Raw genomic sequence first — 27,468 nt, 5'->3', positions numbered from 1 at the left:
TGGGAGTCCTCACAAAACCCGGACAGAGCATTTGGGAGGACAAGATACACTAAGAAAGAATTAAAGCATGTAAGCCAAGTTTATTCATTTGCAGGAATGGAACGGAGCACTGGTGCATAGCAGATGTACTCACTGAACAGGTTGATTTAACAGGCATGTTGCATGCCAAATCTTACCCATGCGTTTGCATAATTGCTGCAGCCTGTTCTTTTGACAAATATTTATTTTTAAAAAAATACGGAGGATTGAGCTGCCTGCCGTGTCCTATACATCAACAGATTTAGGAACAGCTATGGTAGCGGGAAGGGGATGTTCTCTGCTTTGATTGGACCTGCAGCATGCCAGACGCTTGTAGAATCCTAGAGGTGGAAGGGGACTCTGAGGTCATCAAGCCCTACCCCCATGACACAAGAAGCCAAATTAAAACAACTCTATCATTCTGTTACTCTGTTAGTTCTTTCTATGATAACATGCATCCATATCCCATTAAGCCCAAAGAAAGTCTGGAATGGTATATCCTGCCATAGGCAGAGGGTTGAAGACCTCCAAGATCCCTTCCAATCCTATTACTCCATGTTCTACAATCTATCTCTGCAAAATGATTCTCCTTGGGCATATACAAAGAAGGGGACCCTGCTTTGTTTGGACACCAATGCCACTGATCTCAGGAAATAGTTCAACGGCACTAACAGATTTTCCTTTTGTTTTTCTTCTCAAGAGTAAAGATACTCACATCCTTCCATCTCTCTTCCTTCTCCTTGCCCTTCTCGACCTATTCTAAGTTGCCCGGAGCCATCCTAAGTGGTGATAACCAGCAAACAGCACATGCAATCAAATCACGGCTGGCACATGCTCGGAAGCTCTTAGAATTTCCACCAATGGCCTCGTGAAGTTCATAACTCTGCCCTGTGCCTGCTTTGCCATTGGCTGCTCCTCAACTGGCAGCCTCGACACGTCCATTGTTCTGCTAGCTCTGATGTCCCAGAAGGGCAGCGCCTGGCTTGGCAAACCAAAGATTCCAGAGGCCACTGACATTCCTACAGTCACATCCAACCACTGACTTTTAAAAAGCAGGTAGACTGTGCTTGCTTAATCAAGTGGTTAGGGTTTTCTTTTCTTTCTTTTTTTTTAACAAAAAGAGGAGACAGGGAGGGAAGGAGGGGGAGAGAGAGAGAAGGTTGTGCCTTATAATAATAATAATTTGCTCTGATATTTCATGCACACTCCTGCTCCAAGTTCCTTGGATGCAACAGAATACGAGACCTAAATAAAATGGGATGCTTATGTAATGCTGCACATATAGTTATGTACAATCTCTTTCCTAGCATCCAGTTTTTCCCCCCCGAAGGGCTACTGAGCAGCCACGCTTCTCAAGCGGCATCAGCAACTACTACCTCCCGCCAGGGAGGAAAGTCAGCCAGTCCTTTGGCCAATAAAAACATTAACACCAAGAGGCGGCCAGTCCCCAGCGCGCACATAGGCCTTGTGATTCCATCCACGTAGCTCCCCAGGCGCAGAAGGCAAGGAGTGGAGATTTCCTGGAAGACTGTTGGAAGACTTCCTCTTAAGGCAGGCCTGCGAACGAGGCCCAAAGAGCCCTTTCTTTGCATGAAGCCTTCACCAACACGTTCCCCAGATGGGGCTCTGCAACGTAGCTCCCCACTTCTGCACCCCACATCTAAGCTGTTTGGCTTGGAGGGTCTTCTGGCCAGATGCTCAGAAGACAGCGCTACCACAGCGACGGACCTGGGTGAAGGGAAAGGACCGACTGGTTGGAGGCCTTCAGGGGGAAGAGCTCAAGGCAACAACGTGAAGCACAGCAGCGAAGGTGAGGCTCCCCTCCCACAACCCTTTCAGGCCCAGCCTGGCAGAAGTCCACCTACTTCAGAAGGCCACGGGTTCAATCCCTCACATCTCCAGAGGGAGCTAAAAAACCCCCACCTGCTTGAAAATCCGGATGAGTTTCTTGCCATTTTTCCTATCTTCTGATATTTCTCCCTTCCTGCTCCTTCCTGTTGTATCTATTTGCTCCATCTTTTTCAGCAAAAATGTGAGCCCCCCCCCCCCAATCTTCCCTCTGCCTTAATGCACCACCATCAGATCCCCTATTATTAGACAGGAGACTTAACAAAACCCACTTTGCACTTGTTGCTGCCCCCTGCCAACCTCCCCCCAGGCCAAAGGTCGCCCCCTGCCAGCCCTGGGCTCGCATGGCCCAAGGAGGGCCCGGCATCTTGTGCTGGAAGAGCCCAATGTCCTCCCTGCTTCAGGCGGTTCGGGGCTGGGCTTTTGGGTCGCGTTTCAGACCACCAGCCCGGTTTCTCTCAGGAGCCGCCTTGATGCGGGAAGGGGGGAGGGGGGAGGGGGCCTTTTATCACGGCTGGGCTGCTCCCTTCCGCCCGAAGTTCTTCCCGGCCCCCTCAGAGCTCCTCGGCCAGAAAGCCCCTCCGCCGCCTGCGCCTGGGAAGAATGGAAAGGCCGCAAGCAGGGATCGCTCCCAACCACCAAACCCGCCGCACCGAGCCCAAGCGATGGCGCTCCCGCCACGCCGGGCTGAAGAGCCGGACTCATCCCGGCCTCGTCGACGCCTCCGCGGAAAGCGGCGGGAGCGGCCCGGGATCCGCCACCAGCCCAGCCAAGCCAAGCGACGGCTCTTCTCCGCCTGCCGCCGCTCTCCGCATTCAACTTCGGAGCCGCCAGGCCCCGCTGCTGCCCCCGAGCGCCGAGCCCGAGCCCGCCGGGGCTCCCGGCCAGTCCCCCGGGGACCGCGCGCCAAGGGCCGGCCAGGCCGGCGGGCAAGGCCGGCTGGCGAGGGCTCCGCGTCCAACAAAGGCTCCCTCCCCTCCCCTCCCTCGTTTGGGCAGATTTACAAAGGCAGGGCTGCAACTTGGAGCCGGGCGCGCCCCGCAGCCCCCGCCTCGCCCACCCCCGCCGGCAGCCCCGGGCTGGGCAGCGCTTCGGCTCCCCCGGCCGGCCGCCACCCCCGATGCCCGCCTGCCCCGCGCTTCCTCCCGCCGCCGCGGCCAGAGAGGAGCCCGGCTGAGCCGCCGCCAACCTCCCCCGCCCCCCGCCCGCCCGCCTCCCCGCAGCTGCCGGCCTCGCCTGCCCCGGGCCGCGGACGGGGGGCGGCCAGGGACCGCCAGGCTGCGCCGCCCGCCTCGCCCCTCCGTCGGCCGGGCCTCCCCCGCCCGCCCGCCCGCCCGCCCGCCTCTGCTGCAGCCGCAGCTCGCCCGGAGAAAAGCCGCCGCCGCCGCCGCCCCCCCGGCTGGCACAAAAGGCTCCCGCCCGCCCCGCCCCGCCCCGCCCGAGGCTTACCTTGCGGCCGGTCCGGGCTGGGCTGCGGGCGGCGAGGCAGGGCAGCGGCTACTGCGGCACTGGCGGCTCCGGCGGCGGCGGCGGCGGCGGCGGCTCCTCCATGAGCCCTGCGCTCCAGCGCGTGCAGGTGGACGCGCCTGCCTCTGCCCCGCGCCTCCGCCTCCGCCTCCGCCTCCTCCGCCGCCTTCGCCGCCGCCGCCTCCGCCTCCACGGCCGGGAGGGGCCAAGGATGGAGAGGCGGACGGAGCAGCCGCCGCCGGAGCCGCCGCCGCCGCCAGCCCGGCCCCGCGCAGCGCCGCTCGGACGGGAGGGGGGCGGGCGACCCCCCTCCCCCTCGCCTCCGCCCCCCCCCGGGCTGCCTTCGCCCATCCTGAAGGGCCGCAGCGCCCCCGCCCCCGCCCGCCGGATCCCCCGGGCAGCCCGCTCGGCCGCCTCCCGCTCGGCGGGGCGGGCGGGCGCGCCTTTCCCGGGGCGGGGAGCGGGGGTTGAAGGCGGCGCTGCCACCTGCCCTAGGAAGGACGCGGAGCCTCCGGCCCGGACGCCTCAAGCGGGGGGCGGACGGGCGGCGGGGGAGGCGTGAGGCGGCCGGCGCGGCTTGCCAGGAGGCGGCCGGGAAGCGCCGCGCCGGTGCGCTCGCCTGCCCTGCGCGCCGGGCCGAGCCGCGCTTAAGGTTGGCGCGGAGGGTAGCCCGGCTGAGGCGCGATGGGGCCGGGCTGGGTGGGACTGCGGCGCCCGGGCAAGCGGAGGGCGAGCGGGCGCTGGCGAGCCCGGTGAGCGGGCGCTTCTTCGTGCAATCGCGCCGCAGCTCCGAACGCCGCCGCCTCGGGCTTGCCCTCCTGCTCGGGACCGGCCACGGGCGGCGTTAAGCAGCGTTTGCTCGCTAAGCTCGAGGCCGGCGGGAGACTTGGCCGGCTCTGGGGCCCGGGGAGCGGCCGCGGGCCTGCACGAGAGCGGGAAAGCCCCCTTCCCTGCAGCTGTGCGGCCAGCACACCTGGAGGGCGCCGCGTTGGGGAAGCCGTCGCCCGGCTGCCCTGGAGGGCGCCTTTCCTCCAAAGAAAGGGAGGCCGGTCCAGAGCCGGTGAGTGGATCAGAGCATTGAGAACTGCTGGGGGGGAAGTGCAACGTTTAAGAGCAACCCAGCAGCTCTTATTTTCAAAAAAACACCCTCAAGCCCAAGGATACACAGTGAGGAGAGAAAATAAAACTGTTTGGTGAACCTAAAAGAAATCTTTCATAAAAGAAATGCAGCCAGTACATAAATAATGAAAGGGGTTGCTTTCCTGCCCTGTAAATTTCAACTAATTCCAGGAGACGTGTTGTTATAATAAAAACATATATATGGAATTTGCATATTGATATCAAAGGAATTATATAGAATGAATGTTGCAAATTCAGAGAAGAGGTTTTGCTATCCATGCCTCATCCTTATATCTGAGTTCTCCAACCCATCAGGTGAAGAATAAAAATTCTGGAAAAAATGAGAGATGGATTGGAAGCTATGCAGGTTAGAATTTAATATACATAGTGGCTAGAGTAACCAATTAATGCTGTTCCATTAGCAAGTAATTAAAGAACACAGGCAAATTTAAATCAGAGATGGACCAGATGTGAAATTTAGGGTGCACCTCACTATAATGGAGAGGTTGTTTAAAGAACTAGCTGTACTATTAGAACATAGAAGAACAGGGTTAGAAGGGTGTTAGAGGTCTTCTAGTCCAGGGGTCCCCAACCTTTCAGATCTCAGGGACCACTAAATTCATAATTTTAAATCCCGCGGACCACTTATACAATCTGCCTAATGACCAGCTGGGTGGGCGTAGCTAGGTGGTCATGTGACTGGGTGGGCGTGATCAACTCAATGTCACTCACGTCAAGGGGTGCCTCGCCGGCCTTTACTCGCCCCTCCCCTCCCAGCCCCTCCTTGCCTGCCCCCCCCCCAGGATCCTTAGGGCCCCAACAGGAAGCAGTTGTTGGAGCTAAGCAGCCACCATGAGAAAGAGTTGGCAAAACAGTTCAGTTCAAATTGGATCTGACCGAGAAGGAGGCTCAGCAGAAGCACCTCACTGAGGGCTACGAGCATAGGCTTTCCAAGCAGAGGGAAGACCTGCGGGAGTGCAAGGCCAGGTACCGGCGCCTCGAGGCTCAGCGAGCTGAGATGGTCAGCCAGTTCCAGGCCATGATGCGGTCCCACTGGAATAAGGCCCTCCGGCTCTTCGCCACCAGTGACGCTTCCCTCCAGCCTTCACCCAAAGCCCTGCACCAGGAGGCTGAAGCAGACCCCAAGTCGGAATTTCTGCCCCCCTTAAACCCATGCAAAAAGACCCCAAAGGGGGAGACTCTGCAGCAACACAAACGTTCATTGCATGTATCCATCCCAGGGGCCGTAGTTTGAAGACCCCTGATTTAGTGCAATATTAAAAATGCAAATTTTCTGTGGACCACCAAAATTTTCTCACGGACCATCAGTGGTCCATGGACCACCAGTTGGTGACCGCTGTTCTAGTCCAACTCCCTGCTCAAGCATGAGACCCTACACCATTTCAGTCAAGTGACTGTCCAGTCTTTTCTTGAAGCCTTAAGTAATGAAGCACCCAAAACTCCAGGAGGCAAGCTATTTCACTGATTGTTTTCACTTTCAGAAAATTTCTCCTTAATTCTAGGTTGGATCTCTCTTTAATGGCCTTCCACCCATTATTTCTTGTCCTGTCCTCAAGTTTTGTTGTTGTTTTTGTTATTGTTGTTAGGATATTTATTAGTCTGAATCAGTGTTTAGAGTCATGCTAGCTAGGGAATTCTGAAAGTTGAAGTTCACACAACTTCAAGTGGCCAAGTTCAGAAAACTGGTCTGAATGAAGTGCCCCTATTGAGTAGCAGGTAAGGACAGGTGGCATCTGAAAGTGTGTCTCTACCTGGCCTGTCACCTTCCCAGGTTGGATATGCTCTTGCTAGGAATAAATGAAAAGATTCCTACCAGCTTTCAGGGTTGTGGGATAAGAGCTAACAGGGATGGAGCAAAGAGCAAAGTTATTACTAGAAGCCAACATGGGTTTGTTAAAAACAAATCATGCCAAACAAACTTTGTTGCCTTCTTTTATAAAATGACTAAATTAGTGGATCAAGAGTTGGACTAGAAGGACCTCCAAGGACCCTTCCAGTCCCATTATTCTTATTCTAAATGCTGTGGATATAGTATAGTCTTCAGTAAGGCATTTGACAAAGTAAACCAGAACCTATTCCTTGGTAAGGTAGAAAAATATGGGATAGACAGCATCACCACCAGGTGGATTCGCAACTGATTGACTAACCACACTCAACATGTAGCGTTCAATGGAACGACGTTTCTAGGGAGGGAAGCATGCAGTGGGGTATCCTAAGGCTCTGTCTTAAGCCCAGTACTTTTCAACGTCTTCATAAATGATTTAGATAAAGGGATATAAGGGGAACTTGGCAAATTTACAGATAACACCGAATATCCAACAGTTGAAAAGATAAGCTCAAGATACAGACTTGACAGACTTCAACATGGACCCTATCCAATAAAATGCAATTCAGTGGTGAGAAAAGTAATGTCTTACACTTAGGCAGAAAAAGCACAGATATAGAATAGATGGTAGCTGGTTCACGAGGGATCTAGGTGCCTTAGTGAACAACCATTTAAGTATGAGCCAGCGGTGTGCTGCAGCTGCCCAAAAATCTAATGCAGTCCATCAACAGACAGATCATGAACTGTTAGCCCTACTTTATGCTGCACTGGTAAGAAAACACTTGGAATACTATGTCCAGTTCTGGTCCCCGCAGTACAAAAAAGATGCTGAGACTCCAGAAAGTGCAGAGAAGAGCAACAAAGATGATTAGGGGTCTGCAGGATAAATCATACAATAAAGGCTATGGAAATTAGGTATGTCTTGTCTAACAAAGAGAAGGATTAGGGGTGACATGATAGCATCCTCCAATACTTGAAGAGCTGTCACAGAAGTCAACCTATTCTCCAAAACACCTGAGGGCAGGTTTATCTGGATGTGCTCCTTGTCTGGACCTATCTTGCAAGGCTGACTTCTTCTCAAGGATTCAGAAAATTCCTCCTTTTTTGAGTTTGGCTTTTCCTCTGTGAAGCTTCCTTCTATTGGTTCGTGGTCTATTTCCAGCAAGAAGAAATAGGGGGAAACCTAAAGGAAAGGAGATGGACAGGATGAAAGAAATCATTAAAATGTTATTGGAAGAGTTGGAGATTGTGGTAAGGACAGGTTGAAATGTCTATGGAGTTTCTCAGTCATCCGGGTCATGATTGTCCCAAAGGTGCTTTTTCAAAAGGCAACTGGACTTTCTTTGTTTTTTCTGGATGACGTTTCACTTCTCATCCAAGAAGCTTCTGAATTTTTGAAAAAGCACCTTTGGGACAGGTTGAAGTGGTGGATATTTAACCATGGGATTCCCCTGAAGACAATCCAACTGATGATGAGTAACCAAACAAATTTTGGGGCAGGTCACTGACTCAGCTGAGAAACCTTTGGATGTATCTATGTCATGAGGCAGGTGGAAGATCTAATGCTCCACTGGCTTTACCACTTGATTGACAAGTTTCTAACGAGAATTTATTTTATTAATTTAGTTTTATTTTATTTATTTTTCACGTTTCTGAACCACTCATCTCCCTCAGTTTTCAGTTGTGGCCATTGTTTTCCTCTGAAGAACAAGCCCAAGGGGGACAACATGGACCATTTCCTGAATTAAATCTTGAAGATATTTTTTTTAAAAAAATATATATTTTAGAAAGGTTTCTTCAGCAATTACAGTAGATGAAATTCTTGTAGTTGGTGCAGCTGTAGTCTCTCCTGATACGTTTAATTTGGATGAATGGGGTTCTGCAAATGAAAAGTCATTAGCTTACCAGCCCAAATCAGGAGGGACACTGTATTCATGAAGATAGATTTGAAAGTAAATTAGGGATCTCTTGAAAATCAGGAACAGCAAATTGATGATACAATTATTATGATATTACTTGAAAAGAGGAGGAGGGAGGGGAGAGAAAAAAATCACTCAGAGAAGACATGAGAGACAAGCTTTATATCAACAGAGGTACAAAGAGGTCACTGCTCCATTTATAACCGTCAGATGGTCTGTGGAATCGGAATCACCAGGCGTGCAGTCAGAGAGTTTACACAGGAAAATGTAAGATTGGCGGATCATTTTAAATGAAGTGGTAGAAAGCTTGGCTATCCTAATGCAGAATACCTGTTCCAATCTCACTAAGAAAAATAAAGGTACCTTAATAGATCGGCAAACCCAAGCCCGTTATATGGAGGAAACACATTGAAATCTCACCCAAACTGCCTCAAGCTAAATTAGAGGTCTTCACTGCCCAACTGCAGCTTAGTGGAAAAACAAACTCGATAAATCATGCTGGAGAAAGATTTTAGTCAGAAAGGATTGAGATATGAATTTAGAGATTATGTCAACTGCAGAAGTTTGGTTCCTGATTCCAAAGATGATCGGCTAAGATTTTGACACTGGATGAATTTATGGGCAGCCTCGTGTATGTGTGGAAAAGGGAGGGTGTTGCTGGCAAACTCCATCCCAACCTCCAGCACCTCAATTATCCAGTATCAGAAGTCCAACCACAACAGAGAGAAGCTCCTGATGATACAGACCCAGGGCTATCAAACTCAAAAGCCTGGCTGGATGTGGCCCACAGGGCCGCCTTAGAAACAGCAAAGGACTGGCCTGTGGTGCCTCTGCCAGTGAAAATGAAGCTCGGGTGGGCCGTGCCCAGCCCTCCAAGGCTCCATTTTCAGCCCTGATGGCCTGTCACCCTCTTCCAGCGAAAATGGAGCTTGGGGGGCCACGTGCGGCCTCCCCTGAGCTCCGTTTTCACTGGCAGAGGAGGCCACTGTGGCTCTGAAACGGAGCTCGGGAGCCCATTTTTTGCTGGCAGAGGTCTTGGGCCACCACAGACACGAATGACATCAAGCTGGCCATGCCCACCCCGGCCCCCGAGGTCAAACAAACCTGATGTGGCCCTCAATGAAATCAAGTTTGACACCCTTGATACAGACCAACTCAGGTCTTCTCCGGTGGTCAGAGATGACTCCAGAAGCCACGTTTGCAATGGTAGGAGTGAATTAGAACCCCAAGATACCAATTTCCCTCCCCCCACATTATACAGTTTGGTGTTAGGGGTGATGATAAGGTAGACTTCACCAAAGAGAAAATTAAGTACAGGTAGTCTTCAACTTACGACCACAGTTGAGCCCAAAATTTCCGTCATAAATATGACTCAATTGCCAGGTGTCCGAATTTTAAACATGTGGCCGTGGGGATGTGATGGTTATACATGGAAGGACTGGTCTTGATTTGTTGTGGGTCGGTATCCACCTTTGGAACAAGTGTAATATATGCTTCTGACCATGACTTGGGTAGTTTCATCTTTGACATGACTTCATTCATAACTTCTAACAATGGGAGGTTCAACAATTCCTGAAGTGTCTTGTAATATTCCGCTGGCGATCCATCCGGGCCTGGTGCCTTCCCATTCTTTTGTTTTTTAAGTGCTTCAGTTAATTCCATCATTGTTGTATTTCCTTCTAACATCATTTCAGTGTCTTTGGAAATCTGGGGTAAATCCGCTTTCTGCAGGTATCGTTTAACATTTTCCTCCTCAATATTCTCTTGCTCATACAATAATAATTTTTAATAATATTTGTATAATTTTTTTCTTCCCTTTATTCCCATATCTAATTTGCCCTTGATCATCTACTAATTGTGTTATTTTTCTTGATTCTCTCTCTTTTTTCAGTTTGCATACTAACCATCTACCTGGTTTTAAGGACTGATTTTAAGTAATTTTTTTCAGTGCCGCTGTAACTTCGAATGGTCACTAAATGAATGGTCATTAATTGAGGACTATTATGGTTTGGATGAGTTCAGTTACTAACTAAGGCATCTTCATTTATGTTGGAGATTAAGAATTCTGCAGGAGCCCTTGTTAAAGGATATGCTCCTGTCCTGAGCAGATACAGAAAGCTAAAAGAATTGGTCCAAGTTTTGATCTTGGCCAAAAGATCATTGAGAAATACATGAAGATTGCAAAGCGGTAGCAGAGCCTGACAGAAAGCAAGAATGAATAGAAGAGAGGTTGAACTATGGGGTCCTTGGTGCTCTCTGCAGACGTTTCTTTCATTACCCAGATAGGTAACCTCATCAGTGCTAGAAGAGGAGGAGGAGGAGGATGACGACTATGGCTCCTTGGTGCTATCTGAGCTCAGCTCTTTTTTTGCAGATGTTTCATTACCCAACTATGGAACATCATCAGTGCTGGAAGGGAGTGGGGTTTCTTCTCTGTTCATATATAAGTGGCTCACCCTCTCAGTGCTGATGGGAGCATTCTTGGTGCTTCTTTGATGAGGCTGTTTGTTTACTGCTGGAAGTTGATAGGCAGGATTTGCTGGCTAAACTTTGCTCCTGAGATACAAGCAAAAGCATGAGAATATGTCAGAATGTGCAGCCTCATTTAGAGTTTCTTTGCTAGGCGAGTCTTTGCTATGATTAGCACGAAGTCTGGCTTCATGTATTGTATTAACCTGCTCAGAGATTAGAGCCAAAGCAGAAGAAGAATGAACAGCAGCCACCCTCAATTAAAAAAAGCAAAAATGGAAAAATGGAAAACAAAAAAAAAGTAACTCAGTAGAAAAATGAAGTACGGTTCAAATGCCTTTCGAAACAGAAAAAAGTCACCCACACACCCCAATATGCAGTACTGTATCTTGGAAGCATCTCCTATTCTTAACTTAATTGCATGTATCCATTTATTTGGCAGGGATTAAGCTCCAGTTCTTTTGTTATTAATATTCCAAGGTTTTTGAAAGAAGGAAAACATTTGAAGAGCTTCTGAAGTTCCCACTCTAAGCCCATTAACACTGATAAGCAGGGGAGGAAATCAACTTGTTCATACCTACCACAAAATTAAGGCAGGAGTTGTAGAAGTTTGGGAATAGTCCTCCCTGAGTCAAAAGTGTAAAAGAGAATATGGTTGTATGTAGCGTTCAGTCTTGTGTTCAGTGTTATTAACATGATTTATGTTGTGGGATTTGGGATCAAAGAGCCTTGGTGGCGCAGCAGATTAAAGTGGTGTTAAGTGACACTAGCTGCCTGCAATTACTGCAAGTTCGAATCTCACCAGGCTCAAGGTTGACTCAGCCTTCCATCCTTTCGAAGGTAGGTAAAATGAGGACCCGGTTTGTGGGGGCAATAAGCTGACTTTGTATAAAAAAAAAAAACACCTCTTAGGTGGTGGCTGAAAGCCCTACTAAGCAGGTATATACAAAAGTATGAAAGCTATTGCTTAACGCTTTGTAAGCCGCCCTGAGTCTCCGGAAAAGGGCGGCATATAAATCGAACCAATCAATCAATCAATCAATCAATCAATCAATCAATCAATAAATAATAAAGTAAGTCTGCTCCAGCCTTGATGGCAATTGGAGAGAGGAAGGCAAGAGCTCATTTCTTTTTGCTTGGAACATCTTCTAGAGGTGATTTGAAACTGGTTTATCATTTGACCTCTCAGTATGGACTTCCATTGGAATTGAAATAAAGCTTTCTCCCCAGATTCACTCGTCAGAGCACCCTCAAAAGAAGCAGCAGCCATTCTGAGTGGCCAAATGCTTTATGCTTATCTCAAGAGAGAAGCATCTGAAGAATTACAATGAGCGGAACATCAAGTCTTGTTCAGTAAGAGTTGATCACCTGATGTGGGTTCATTCTTCCTCCATCTGCTGATGGGACTAAACCTCTCAGAATTCCTGGTCAGGATCCCTGGATGGGGCTTCTGTGATTTGTAGACCAAGCATGCTTGGAGGTACCACCACCATTATGTGCTCAGCTCTGAGCATGAGGAGAGTGGTGGCCATACTTTAGAAAGAAGCATCAAGATGACTCTGCAACATTGGCAAGCAAAAGACATTGGTTGGTTGATCAATTGATTACATCCATATGCCATAATCAGTTAGAAACCCATGACCATCAACAATAAAATATCCACACTTTACAATCCAGAAACTACAGTACAATATCCATGGAAGAAGTATAGGATAAAAATAATTGAATTAACAATTAATAATAATGGTGACAGTCTTCCGAATGGTCCACAGAACTGCTCTGTCTCAAGAAGCTCCTAGAATGTTAAAATAGAGGGCCAAACTTTGACTCTGACTCTTAATTCGAATACCTGTAAGGGCTTTTGAGGACATTAGAAGCCCGCCCAATCTTTTGCAGCATCAGTGACTGAACTCAGCCATTCCACCAAATTAGGAAAGACTTTGCACATTATGCTTAGTTGGAGCATGAATAAGCCCCTGCTGGCTGAAACATGCTAAGCCATCATCTATGGCAGTGTTTGTCAACCTTGGCCGCTGGACGATGTGTGGACTTTGCTGGCTGGGGAATTCTGGGAGTTGAAGTCCACACATCGTCCAGCGGCCAAGGTTGACAAACACTGATCTATGGTTTAGAATCCACAATAACTGGATTCACATATTGCACTAAGGGACAAACAACGGTCATAAGTGCCACTGTAACTCTGAACGGTCACTAAATAAACTCTTGTAAGTCGAGGACTTCCTGTACTAAAAACAAAAGTCACTTCATATCCTGTACAGGTAGTCCTCAACTTACAACATTTAGTCATTTAGTGACCTTCAAAGTTACAACAGCACTGTAAAAAAGTGATTTATGACCGTTTTTCACACTTAAGACCGTTACAGTGTCACGTGATTAAAATTCGGACACTTGGCAACTGACTCATATTTACGACATTTGCAGTGTCCCAGGATCACATGATCTCCTTTTACGACCTTCTGGCAAGCAAAGTCAATGGGGAAGCCACTTAACAAACCAGGTTACTAATTTAACTTAACAACTGGGTTACTAATTTAACAGCTGCAATGATTCACTTAAGAACAGTGGCAAGAAAAATCCTAAAATGGGGAAAAATTACCAGATGTTTCACTTAGCAACATAAATTTTGGGCTCAATTGTGGTCGTAAGTCGAGGATCTCTAGAATTCTATCAGGAGCAAATGCTTTTTCCCTAAATAGATAATTACTTTCCCTTTCAAATTTCAGGCAAAAGGAGCCCATTTAAAATTTTAAAATGTCTCAGGAAAAGAAAGATTTATTTATTTTTTTTGCTGCCGATTGTTACTGGTAAAGATCCCTTTTTCAACATTTATTTATAAACAGCTTGAGTCCTAAAGCTTGACCAGATGGAAACGTGCCTGCAAAGAATTGGAACATCCTCAGGATGGCTACTAGTCAATAGATGAGACAATTCACACCAACAAATGCCAAAAATGGCCAGTCCTGTAATCTTTAAGTGTGACACAGCTGATGCCAAATTTTTGCAAACGCTTTTAAGTATTTTTTCAGAAGACGGGTAAGGATTGTATGAACTGCAAACATCGGTAACAATGCCTGGTTTCGACTGGATGTTCAGCCAACTCCAGCCACTGCACAGAAGGAACATGGGAAAAGCCAAATTTCCGTTTCGTGTTCCTGCTTAAGGCCATCTTGATCTCCTTTTCCTTCGCTACGCATCTTGTACTTTTTAACAGCTGGCACATTTACACCAGTACCCAGTTTCCTTGGAACGTAGCGTACCAAAAATGGTTTAAGTGTGCAAATACAGTAATTCCTGCAGAGCTATCTTGAAGAAAATGATCATTCTTGAAAGCACCAGATAAATAATGCACCAAAGAAATAACCAAAAAGAGAGATTAATGCACTGGCCTCTATGGGAAAAGGCTGGAAAACTCCCCAAAGGCTGTTTAGCGGCCATATTTGGTTAAGCCAGTGTTTCTCAACCTTGGTAGCTTGAAGATGGGTGGACTTCAACTCCCAGAATCCCCCAGCCAGCAGCGCTGGCTGGGGGATTCTGGGAGTTGAAGTCCACCCATCTTCAAGCTACCAAGGTTGAGAAACACTGTGTTAAGCAAATAAACCATTCCTGGTTTGATCAACTCTTTGCACAGAGTGATCCATAGCCAGCTAAAGTGAATCCCCAATGCTACAATTCTAGTTTAGGTGGTAGCAAAAGATTCCATCTCACCTGTGGTTCCATAGACAAAATTACCCCGTTCTTTTGTCTCCTCTCTGAGCAGCATGATGGCCTAGGGGTGAAGATGTTCACCTCACATTTACAAGGTTGAGAGTTCAATCCTAAATAGTGGCAGACGTTTCTCTATCAGGGCACAAAGAAAAAAAAATATCTGTTGTGGTGTCAGGAAGGGCATCCGGCCAGTAAACACTCAACTCCATCCAGAAAATTCTCCGTTGTACCTTTGCCCATGAATCTCCCTCCCTGCTCTTCCACTGTTATTCTAAGGCATCTTCCACCTTACTGAGTCTTTCCCCACCGAGGAGATCAAGCTTCTGAGATGAAGTTCAGTGATGATTGGCCTTCATCTGACCACCATCAATTGTTGTTTGAAATTCTTCACAATTACATTCCTCAAACTTTCTCTTAGGTGTTTGTAAGTCCTGTGAATAATTTTATCTGGCCTTGTTCTTAACGGCTGTTTTTGTTTTTTGTTTTTTGTTTAATTTGATTTATATGCCGCCCTTCTCCGGAGACTCAGGGCGGCTTACAATGCGCTAAGCAACAGCCTTCATTCTTTTGTATATTTATACAAAGTCAGCTTATTGTCCCCTCAAACTGGGTCCTCAATTTACCTACCTTAGAAAGGATGGAAGGCTGAGTCAACCTTGAGCCTGGCGAGATTCGAACCTGCAGTAATTGCAGGCAGCTGGTCTTAATAACAGGGTGCTTTAGACCACTGTACTACCAAGGCTGTTAACAATCTCTTAATTTAAAGCCCCCTTTATCTTTGTTTCTATAAATTCCTTTCCTTTGCTGATATTATCCAATTGATTTAATGTTTACCTCTGTATAAGAAATATCTTAAAACTGGCATGAATGTGCTGCAGAGACAATATGCTAAAGAGAAAAATGCCTGTGCTAAACTTCTTCCAATTCTGGAATATAAAATAAAGACTTACCATATATACTCACAGATACGTCCATCCATCCATAGATAAACTTACTACATGTTGCATAATTTTCACAACCGGCTTATCAGTAGCAGAATCATTATTCAGAATATTTGGGTTAAAAATTTGTGGGTCAATTTATTCCCAGATAATATCAACTGCAAGATCATAGCCTACTTCAGTTAACACTTTGAAAAATAGACTCAGAATTCAAAAGGATCTTGGCAGACTTGAGCATCAGGCCTGAGCTAATAAGATGTAGTTCAGTGGTGAGAAAAATAATAACCTGCACCTAGGCAGAAAGAAACAGGTGCACAGGTACAGAATAGGAGGTACCTGGCTCAACAACAGTAACTGTGAAAGGCATCTCTAGATGTCCTAGTTGACCACTACTTAAGCATGAGCCAGAAGTGTGCTCCTGCTGCCAAAACAGCCAACACATTTCTAAGCTGCATTAACAGAGGGATAGAATCAAGATCACGTTGATAGGTAATTCCAGCTCACTTTTTCTTCACCATTTCTCCTCTTTCTCCCCTTCCTTTCTCCCTCCACTCCCCCCAATACCTGTTTCTTCACACAAAAATTTTCAAAATTGCCCCTTGAACCTACTCACATATGCAATCTCCAAAGCATAAACCTTTAAAACAGCCGCCAACTCCTTTTTGCTTAGGTTGCGACAGGGCAGACATTCGGGGTTATTTCCACTTGATGCTTTCAGGTGCCAGACTGCACTGGGACGGCCTGGATAACGAAAGAAAACCGAATGCTGGTTCTTTCCAACGGCAGGTAATTATGACTATATTACTAGATAGTCATGAGACCTGAAATCTTGTTAAGAGGGGGGAAAATGGTGTTGGCCAAAGTATTTTCTGGCTTTTGTGGACTCTTCAGTTTCTGTTATTCTCAGTTGATGGTGGTTCACAGAGAAAAAACCCCCATAAGGGCAACATATCTTAAAGGCCAGGAAACTTATATAAAGAGGACAGGGGGTCGTTGACATTTCTATGCAAAGCCGAAATGTACACAATATAAGAAGAGAGGAGAAGGTTCTTCTTTTGTGTGCTTAAGAGCTTTCCATATAAATGTCACAGACCAACTGGATCACTTCGACTTCCTGGCTGTTGGGCCTTCTTCATTTACAGCTTTCATCTTTATCCCCCCAAGAGAAAGGGACCCTCCTCCAGATGAGAGAAATTGAGCTTCCTCTCCCTGAAGCTCATTCTGCCACCAGGCAAATAGAAACCAGAAGCGGAAGATGCTTCCTTCTGCTTCCAGAAGACCAAGTCAAGCACCCTGTTACGAGGATTGATGGATCAGGCCCAATGAAGAGACTTGAGTCATCAGGTTAAATATATCTCTTTTATTTACAGGTTCTGCACATCATCACTGGTTATATCTGGAACTGAACAACATGGAGGATTGTGCCCACCTTTTATACCTGTGGGCGGGGATTCAGGTAAGGAGGGGTCTATGGGAGGAGCTGACCAGGTGGGCGTCTGGGTTAACCCCTGCACTACTGAACTGTAGCTGACCCTAGGCACGGGTAGGGCATTTATACCTGACAAATCCCCCTCTAAATGCCTGACCTGTGTCTGTAATCCTGACTGACTGTGTGGTACCTTGAGGCGAATGTTGAGCTTGGAAACTAAGTGTGAGTGTTGTTTGCCTTGTAGAGGTTTTGTGAGTATGTCTGCGGTCTGTTCTTCTGTGTCGCAGTGTATGGCCTTTATGAAACCGATTCTGGAGAGCTGTCTCACGTGTTTATACTTTATGTCTATGTGCCTTGACCTTTGCCCTACAGCGTCGGACATTGATATTTCTATGGCGGCCTTGTTATCCTCGTAGATATTTATTGGGTAAGCTGGTTCTCTCCACACGCTGGCGAGTAGGTCGTCGAACCAGATGAGATTGTTGGCGGCTTTGGAGAGGCATATGTACTCGGCTTCAGTGGTCGAGGTTGCCACCAAGATTTGTTTACCTGTGTACCAATGCACCGGACTGTTATTTAAGTAGAATATGTACCCAGACGTGCTTTTCCGGCCTTTGGCGTCTCCGGCCCAGTCAGCATCAGCGTAACATGAGAGGATGGGTTCATCGGATTTTTCAGGCTCTAGGGTCAAGCATGCATTGGCACTTTGTTTCAGGTATCTTAGCACCCTTTTCACCGCGTCCCAGTGGTATGTGGTGGGTTTGCTCACGTGCCTGGACAGTAAATTAATGGATAGAGCAATGTCTGGCCTTGTCCAGTTAGCGATATACAGGAGGGAGCCTATGACTGACCTGTACAGCGTGTTGTCTCCAAATTCGGGTGATTCATCATGCATGTTTTTTAGGAAGTCCGTCTGCATGGGTGAATCACACCCCTTGGCGTCTGCCATGTTGCACTTATGGAGTAACTCTTCTATTTTCTCTTTCTGTGACAGTTGGAAACCTTTTGGTGTTTGGTTGACTTGCACCCCCAGGTACCGGTTTATCCTTCCAAGGTATTTTAGGGTGAAATGCTCGCTCAGCCTGCTGGCGAAGGTGTTGCGGTTTCCTTCGTGCTTGCTGATGTATAGAATGTCATCCACGTAAACTAGGATGTATTCTGGCGAGTCCCCCTCTTTCCTGGTGAAGAAACAGTTGTCGGCTATGGTCGCTGTGAATCCCATAGACTTCAAGGCCTCTACCAGGCATTCGTACCAGCGTTTGCCTGATTGCTTTAGCCCGTACAGGCTCTTGTGAAGTAACCAGGTGTCCCCTCTGTTGGTTTCTTTGCTGTGTGGGGGTCTGATGTATATCTCTTTGTCTGGTTTGGCGTGCAGGTAGGCGGTCTGCACGTCGAATTGGTGCACCTCCAGCCCTAGCAGGGATGCGATGACCAAGGCGCTTTTGACGCTCTCTGTTCTTACGGTGGGCGAATAGGTGTCTGTGTAGTCCTCCGGAAACCTTTGAGCAAACCCCTGGGCAACTAATCTTGCTTTGTATAGGCTTTGGCCACCCTCTAAGTTCTTGACCTTGAAGATCCATCGGGTGCCTATTGTGTTCTTGCCCTCTGGGACTCACCGAGTCCAGCTCCTCGAGTTCGGAGTCCGATTCTCCTTCGCTCCTTGCCACCTCGCGGTCGATTATGAAGCTCCGCAGGTCGGCAAGGAGGTTCTTGTCGCCGGCTCGCTCCTCCAACAGCTGCAGGACGTCGAGTCTCAGCTTTTCTTCTTCTTGGTCGTCGTGGTGAGTCCTTTTCCCTTTCTTGATCTCCCCCTTTTCTTCCATCGCGGTGGTTTTGGGGGCGGTTGGGGTTCCTGCCTTCCCTGGCGAGTCCGATGGGTTGCTTTCCCGTTGCTTCGGAGGTGTCGCCATTCCGCAGGTAGGTATGGGTCCTTGTCTTGTGGTTTGGTGTCTCTGGGTCTTACCAACCATCCTCTGCTACCATTTTGTTACGAGGATTGATGGATCAGGCCCAATGAAGAGACTTGAGTCATCAGGTTAAATATATCTCTTTTATTTACAGGTTCTGCACATCATCACTGGTTATATCTGGAACTGAACAACATGGAGGATTGTGCCCACCTTTTATACCTGTGGGCGGGGATTCAGGTAAGGAGGGGTCTATGGGAGGAGCTGACCAGGTGGGCGTCTGGGTTAACCCCTGCGCTACTGAACTGTAGCTGACCCTAGGCACGGGTAGGGCATTTATACCTGACACACCCTTTGACATTTGATGCACAGGTACAAAATAGGCTGTACCTGGCTCAGCAGTAGCAACTGTGAGAGGGATCTTGGAGTCCTAGTGGACAATCACTTCAATATGAGCCAGCCGTGTGCTGCAGCTGCCAAAAAGGCCAACCCAGTTCTAGGCTGCATTAACAGAGCAATAGAATCAAGATCACGTGAAGTGTTAATGCCACTTTATAAGGCCTTGGTAAGGCCACACTTGGAATACTGGATTTAGTTTTGGTCGCCACGATGTAAAAAAGATGTTGAGACTCTAGAAAGAGTGCAGAGAAGAGCAACAAACATGATAAAGGATCTAGAGGCTTAATTATATGACGAATTGTTGAGAGAGAGCCTAGCCTATTGAAGAGGATTGGATGGGACGTGATAACTGTCTTCCGATACTTGATGGATTGCCAAGGGAAGAAGGAGTTGAGTTATTCTCCAAAGCACCAGAGGGCAGGAGAAGAAGCAATGGCTGGAAGATCACTAAAGAGAGATCCAACCTAGAAGTAAGGAGAACTTTTCTGACACTGAAATGTGGAATGGCTTTCTCCAGAATTGTGGCTGCTCCATCACTGGAGGCTTTCAAGAAGAGATTGGACAACCATTTCTCCAGAGCAGTATAAGGTTTCCTGCTTGAGGAAGTGGTTGGACTAGAAGACCTCCAAGGTCCATTCCAGCCCTATGTTCTAAGGTGTGCCAGCTCAACCAGTCTGATTAGTCTTGGTTCAAGGTGTTTTGTAAAGGGAAGGAATTGATCAGCATAAGGAGTTTCGTTTTGGCAAGTCTGAGTGTGAAAGACACCACTTGTCTGAAATCTCAGAATTAACTGACTGACCACAGACAAAATGGAGATGGTTTGACCCCTTTTGTATCTTAGATTCACTATTGGATGATTTCCTTGGACTTCCAGATATTCGAAATTTGCTTCCTCCATGCCTCTCTGCATCCTCCACTTGACCAGAAATTCCTTGCTAGGGTTTCTTCTATAAATTCAGCTTCCAAGAACTTTAACTTCTAGGAGTTTTTCTGCATTGTAGTCCTACATTCCACAGCAGAAGACCTGCACAGCAAATGAGGGTCTTCAGATAGTCCCAGCTGGCAAGAAATATTCTTTGTACATTTAGAGTGGGGAAGGGATCAGAGGTCTGGTTGTGGAAGGCCATTAGAGAGATCCTTTTATAAAATTCTCAATGACTTCCCTGGATCAGCTCAGAACAGCCAAGTCCCTTGAGACTCCATTTCTTCTTACTGAAGGCAAGAGGTACTTGAGAAAGGAGTGAACAGCTGTATAGGGTTATAATATAAAATTTATGCAAGCCATAGAGAAGCAGCATTTCAATGACATACAAATAATTTGTGACACGAGGGAAGGTCACATCACAGAATAGAGTCATCCCAGGGTCTATTTCTGGTCAGTGTCTAAAGGTTGAATCATGACAACTGGACCAAACTTGGTTAATCTGAGACATTTCGTTGCTCATCCAAGCAATGTCTCAGATGAACAAATTTTGACCCAGTTGCCATGATTCAACTTTTAGACACCTTTGGCCTCATTGACATACTTTCTGATCAGTCCTCTGGGTTAAGAAGACCCTTCCTACCGTGTTTCCCCAAAAAGAAGACCCTGTCTTATATTTTTTTGAACCCCAAAAGAAGCGCTTGGCTTTATTATCGGGGTGGTCTTATTATTTTGGGGCATGTGGAGCAACATGGGGCTTCTCTTGCCGTCTTACCTGATTTCCAGCTCTGCATTTAAATATTTTCGGGAGGAGCCTTATTTTAGTGCATGCTCTCAAAAGCCTGATTGGGCTGGTTATCAGGAGAGGTCTTATTTTCGGGGAAGCAGAGTATTTTCCTAAGAGACATTCGATGGATAGTTGCACCAACATGAAAGCATTTCCAACTCGTGTCCCAAAGGTGCTTTTTCAGGAGGCAACTGGACTTTTTCTTTGAAGACGTCTTGCTTCTCATCCCAGAAGCTTCTTATATACCTCACAGACAGAGGGTAATTTGCATCCTTAGAGAGTTGTTGAAGCACTTGGAGGTTTATGAACTGAAACATCTTCAAAGAAAAAACAAGAAAGTCCAGTTACCTACTGAAAAAGCACTTTTGGGACAACCATGACCTGGATGGCTAAGAATCTCTACAGACGTTTCCAACTCATGTTCTGAATTCTCAAGTGATCATTGACAGAGTCTCTGTAATCTCTTTACTCTTGTGGCAACGGCTTTGTCCTCCCTTTTTTTTCCAACACCCCTTCCCATTATCTTCTGAATTAGATTTTTGAATCATTTCTTTAGATTTTGCTTTACGATACTTGATGATCTCTTCTATTCTTTGTATTAAAACCTTGTATCTCTCTTCACCCTATCTGCATTCCTTGTTTAATTTCTATTTCTATCTAACTCATTTTACATTCTTTACTCTTAGATCTACTTCAAAAAGCTTAAGAGTTCCTACCCTCCCCCGCTTTTGCCTGGTAACATGTTATATATTTTACTGGATTTGTGCCCGTAAAAACTGACTTCCATGCTAGACACCTAAAGCCTCTTCTGCATTCCAGCCTTCAACCAACATATAAGCACAAAGCACACTAAAGAACATCATCTGAACCCACTCAAAAGGAGGTGACAGAATAGAGTTAATGTAGTATTTTGTGTACTGGAAGTAAAACCTCCGTCTTTCAAAAAGGAAGACACAAAGACACCCAAGGCTGAAAGCATTAGAAGGCTTGTTTTAAGGTTGGAGTGACGTAAATATTTTCCTTGACAATTTTATTGATAGCTATAGAGCATAGAAGAATCGTAATGAATGTGCAGCAATGTTGGGTGACACATTCGTCTTCCAGCCCTTGAGAATCAGCTCTACAATGTGGCTTGAGGCGAGTTTGTAAAGATGTGTTGTTCTTTCCTCACATCATAAAAACAGCCACTGTGCAATTTAGTACAATAGGTTTAATCTTTTGAGGCTGGGACCCGAGATACCATAATAACAACATGCTCGATAGGGGGGGGAAAAAAACAGGGAATGTTAGCATGCATCACTTTAAAGAGAAAAATAATTCTAAATTTCCAACCTCCAGGAGACCACTTGGCAGTGATCTCCAGAGATTTTGGGGGAACAGTGCACCAAAGTTAGGTGCCATAATGCTGTCTAAAGTTGTCTCTGTGCGCCATTGTGATCCTTCTGACAAACACGGTTCCTTTGGCTGCTGAGGTAGTTGTTCCTGAGAGATAACCCCAAGAAACATACAAGTATGGAATGGGACAACTCACCGTAGCCAACTCACCATGGTCAACTTTCCTTGACACAACTCACCTTGGGACAATGTAACAATTCAATTTAATTATTTAAAATAAATAAAAAATAATTTGTAATTTTTGCCATTCCCATTTCATTCTGTCCCTCGTTTTCCGTCCTTTCTTTAATGATTCTATTCCACCATTTCTTTGATATTAGTGTAACTCTTGTCCTGCAGTGAGTTGGCCGTGGCGAGAATCTCTGGGTTGCTTCAGAAGATCTGCTGTTCTCTCACGCTACTCAAGGAAGAAAGGAGATGACCAGAACTGATAGGAGTTCTGTAAATGGGAGCTCCTAGATTTGGTGCTGCCCCATCACAGGGGCAAAGCTACATCTTTTACAGTCTTTTAAAAATGAGATGTTCTCTTCTGCTAAAATGTAAACACATTTTTTTAAAAATGTGGTGCCAAACTAGCTTTACTTTTCTTTCAAATGCTTCATTTCTGTGCATACTGTATAGAACAGGGGTGGGCAACTTTATGATCTGTGGACTTCCACTCCCAGAATTCCAGTTGTGCCAGTTGCCCAGCCCTGCTATAGAAGGGGAAGCAAAAAATTTATATTACTTGGAGGACCCTGAATAGATTTGAGAGTTGGGAGTGCCTAAATGTGAAACTAATATGCTCCAGGGGAGGCTGTTAGAAAATAACAACATACTAGATTCGAGTGGTTCACTTAACAACTGCAGTGTTTTGCTTAATAACCATGGCAAAAAAGGCTGTAAAATTGGGCATGACTCTTGTAGCACCTTGCTTAGCAACAGAAATTAAGGTCCCAACTGTGGTCATAAATTGAGGACTATCGGTATGAAAACTGAAGTCTAAGCCCTAAATTACATTTACCAGTCTTTGGAAGGGATTCAGATTTAAATAAGAGGGATTAAGATTTAAATATGAGCCAGCAGTGTGTGGCAGCAGCTAAAAAAGCTAATACAATCCTCGTGTCAGTCCTGGGACCCATCTTTTTTTTTTTTTGGATCTTCAGGCCTGCCACATTTAGTGCTGTGGGAAACTGGGAGGGGGGATTGTATGGAGTAGGGAAAATATCTAGGCATAATAACATTCTTTTCTCTGAGAGTCAAGGACATCCTGCCCTGCACCTGGAATGGTGTGACTGGGAGGCATCTCCAGCTGGGACCGTACATTGATTGGTCCATGTGATGGACTTGTGGGTCCTGGGCAGGGACTTGGGACTTTTCTATGGGTGGGGAAAACCTGGAAGCTTTCAGATTCAGGTTTTCCCAGATGTGCCAATATGTCATCTCTAATAAAATGGAACTTTGAGGAACTTCTAGCCTCGGAGTCTTCTTTCGTTGGGGGTGTTACTGGGAACCCTGACACCTCGGTTGTATAAATTGAGGCATAGAATCAAAATCATGTGAAGTATTAATACCGTTTTATAAAGCTTTAGTAAGGTCACACCTGAAAACTGCATCCAGTTTCGGTCACATTACAAAAAAGATGTTGAGACTTTGGAAAAAGTACAAAGAAGAGCGATGATTAAAGGCCTAGAGATGAAAACAGTTGCAGGAATTGTGTATGCCTAGTCTAGAGAAAAGGACTGGGGGGGTGACATGATAGTAATGTTCCAATATTTGAGGGGCTACCACAAAGAAGAGGGGGTCAACCTATTTTCCAAAGCACCAGAAGACAAGACAAGAAACAATGGATGGAAACTAACCAAGGAGAAAAACAATCTAGAATTAAGGAGAAATTTCCTGACAGAACAATTCATCAGTGGAACAGGTTGTCTTCAGAAGTTGTGGGTGCTTCATCACTGGAGGTTTTTAAGAAGAGACTGGATAGTCAATTGTCTGAAATGGCATAGGATCTCCTGCTGGAGCAGGGGTTGGACTAGAAGGCCTTGAAGGTCCCTTCCAGCTCTATTCTGATCTAGGTTCCAGCTACATCTGCTTTGAACCTTTATTGTTTCCATCCCTGCCCCTTGGACTTGCAAAAATGTTAAGCATTCTCCCACCCCCATTGAATGCTGCTGAGGCAATCCTTGTCTGCTGGGATGAATCAAGGTCAATATAAAATTGGCTAAATTCAACATAATGTTGGCAAACTATTCTTCCTCTGATTTTGCAGGCAGCCCAAAAGAAAACAAATCCCAGAATCTGCCATCGTTTTATGGGCAATGAGGAGGATTCTCAGCCATGAAGTTGAGGGGGTCATCTTGAACTCAAGATTGTTGCAATGGTAAAAGAAGGCAGGACCGACCTTCAAATGGCAATAGCCAAAGAGGGGAAACACTGCTGCTGTTCCCATCTTGCATCAAAGCTCAGCTGGTGGAAAAGAGACCTCTGGCTTGGATCAAGTTCCCATCTGCTCCAACTGACCAATTGCAGAATTGTGATAATGTGATAACCAGTCTTCCAAGTGGAGCTGGGATCCAGTCTTCTGTAATTCATAGCCAGCATAGCCATAGTCTCAATACATCTGGAGAACCTTCGTAGGGAAGCAATGGCTATTAATCATGATTGCTACTGGGAGAAGCCTTCCAAAAAAGAAAAGCTAAAAGATATTATTTTTTTCTATAATATATTTTTATTATTTCCATGTAAGTATATCGAACACAGTGTGACCATCCTGACGTTTCATCCGCCATGAAAACCAAAGTGAAAGACAAATAACATACTGTATATGCTACTTACACAGTGCTAGTCTTGTACAATTATTTTTGACCGTGTTCATTCTAATACATATATATCTCATTCTGCGTCTACTTAATTTTTTTGTGTTCCGACTCCCACCTTGTGCTTCCAACTATTGATAAAAATCTGTTCCATGTGTCATAATATTCTGACTCTCCTTTGTTTTTTAATTCTAACGTTAATTTATCCATTTCTGCGCCTACAAATATCTTCCTTATTATCTTCTTTTCTGAAGAGGTGTTTTCACATTTCCATTGCTGTGAATATACCATTCTCACTGCCGTCAGGATGTGTGGTATTAGGTATATTGACCCTTTACTATAGCCATCTGTTATAATGCCTAATAGAAATAATTCTGGTTTAAATTCTATATGTTGTCCAACCATTTTTTCTAGCCAACTCTGAATTTGTAACCAAAATTTCCTTGCTTTTTTACATGTCCACCACATGTGGTAGTATGTACCTGGTGATTGCTTGCATTTCCAACGTTTTGGGGATGTATTACTAAACATTTTAGCCAATCTTGCCGGGGGGGGGGGGGAAGAGATGCCACCTGTAAAAACATTTTATAAAGGTTCTCTTTATATGATGTGGCCAATGTCAGTTTCCTGTTTCTTTCCCAAAGTTTTTGCCAATTATCCAAATCCATATTATATCCAAAGTTTTTTGCCCATACAACCATTCTCTCTTTAACTTGTTCTTCCTCCATTTTATAGTCTAATAAATATTTATATATTGTCTTCATCAGTTTGTCATCGGTCCCCACTAATAGTTTATCTAATGTCGTTAATTCCTTATAGATACCCTATACTTTCACATCCTTCACATAACACGATTGTATTTGCAGATATGACTACCACTCCAAATCTACCCCTTGTTCTTTTAATTCTAATCTGGTTTTCAATTCGCCCTTCTCGTTTAATATATCCTTATATGAAACATTTTTTTCCATATTTATAAGGTTTCGGTGTATTAATGCTTCTAAGGTGGAGAGCCAGACTGGTATTTTCATATAATTTTGTTGTTTGATTTTATTCCGCACCACTAATAATGCATTTCTTATGTAATGCCTTTGAAAGTGTTGATGTGCTGTGCTTCTCCCATACCAAAGAAATGCATGCCACCCTAGTTGGATATTGTGACCCTCCAATAATAATAATCTCCTATTCCTTAAGGTTATCCATTCTTTTATCCATGTAAGTACGGCAGCTTGGTGGTACAATTCTCAGGCAGCCATGCCAAACCCTCCTTTTCCTTTTGATTCTTGCAATAATTTCAATTTAATTTTCGTAAATAAAATATATTTATGAGTGGAGTCTAGAACAAGATATGACCTAAAACAATTCAATATAGCTCTTTTCTCATTGTAATAATGAGTTATTTATAAGAGCATCATAGCATTGTAGAGTTCCTTTTTCTACCCATTCAGGTGAGATTTTTCATTGCTGATTGTTAAGGCTCGAAGTGTGACAATTAATTCTCATTTCACTGACATTACTGCATGCTGCACAAACAATGACTTTAAATCCAAGAATAATTCTAAGGCAGCTCCCTCTGGGTAGATGAGGCATGCTATTAAAATAATCAGGCCTTCTGTTCCATGTAAGGAACTGGGGGAAATATTGATTTGCTCTTGAAGAAGCTGCTATCAGAAAGAATAATTTCAACAGGACACCGATTTCTATTCAAAAAGCAATTCATCATTTATTCCAGTAATAATTATCTACACACATTAAACATGAATTACGTTAAGAAGACTTCATAATAGACATCTTACATACAATACTTTCATTGGGGTGGCTTCTGGATTTATTTTTTTTATTGTGGCTTGGAAATTGGTTATTTGCTCTGCCCAAGTTATATTTACACTAGTGAAGGGATTTAAAGGACTAAATAAAATGTAAATCATTTGAATTTCAAAATAATTTATGTTAGTACAATTAGCATTTCACTCCCCAAAATGCGCACTCAGGAAGAAAAGCCAAGTGAATCTGCAGAGAAATATGAAATAGTACACACAGCCAACGAGCTGGCTCTCCACACCGTTTCCTGCTAATTCCATCTTGTTCTCTGTTCATTGAAATCTGTTCAGAAATTGTAAGATGGAACCTGCTAAGGCACTACCTCAGTGTTTCCCAACCTCTGCAACATTCAGGGGTGGGTGGGGTGGACTTCAACTCCCAGAATTCCCCAGCCAGCTATGGTTGAGGTTGAGAAACAACTTAAGAAATTGCGAGCAATTATTAAATGAATGTCTTCAGCTCAGTATATAGAAACATGAGAAATGCTCTGCTGCTGTGCAATGCCCAAAATTTTCCATAGGATAATATCAAGGAAAGACTTCAGGATCAGACATTCTCACATTCGTTTGCCAGTAAAAAACACATTCACTTGAATAGTGTTTCACTTTACAGCTTTAAGGTAACATCCACAACTATGTACTCCCAATGAAAAAATGT

The 27,468-nt window shown here is 45.5% G+C and overlaps 1 protein-coding gene and 1 long non-coding RNA gene across 3 annotated transcripts in view; one reads left to right on the top strand and one right to left on the bottom strand.

Annotated features, from left to right (window-relative positions):
* Positions 1–3,488, bottom strand: part of NEXMIF (neurite extension and migration factor) — a 412,598-nt gene extending 409,110 nt beyond the window's left edge. The window contains exon 1 of the mRNA XM_060692038.2: positions 3,316–3,488. The gene's annotated coding sequence lies outside the window, so the exon portion shown is untranslated. The remainder of the gene's footprint in view (positions 1–3,315) is intronic.
* Positions 1,428–25,324, top strand: LOC148112206 (uncharacterized). 2 transcript variants are annotated; one of them, XR_015729671.1, is made up of 3 exons: positions 1,428–1,828; positions 16,724–18,929; positions 24,444–25,324. It is a non-coding gene; the product is annotated as an uncharacterized LOC148112206 (long non-coding RNA). The 2 variants fall into 2 exon arrangements; XR_015729670.1 differs by lacking the exon at positions 24,444–25,324 and adding an exon at positions 22,532–23,984.
* The last annotated feature ends 2,144 nt before the right edge of the window (positions 25,325–27,468 follow it).

Source organism: Pantherophis guttatus, chromosome 12, assembly GCF_059756535.1.
Source record: "Pantherophis guttatus breed Tessera chromosome 12, ASM5975653v1, whole genome shotgun sequence".
In the NCBI taxonomy this organism is placed as follows: Eukaryota; Metazoa; Chordata; class Lepidosauria; order Squamata; family Colubridae; genus Pantherophis; species Pantherophis guttatus.
The sequence above is the reverse complement of the archived record's forward strand: the minus strand, read 5'-3'. Positions and strand labels throughout refer to the sequence as shown.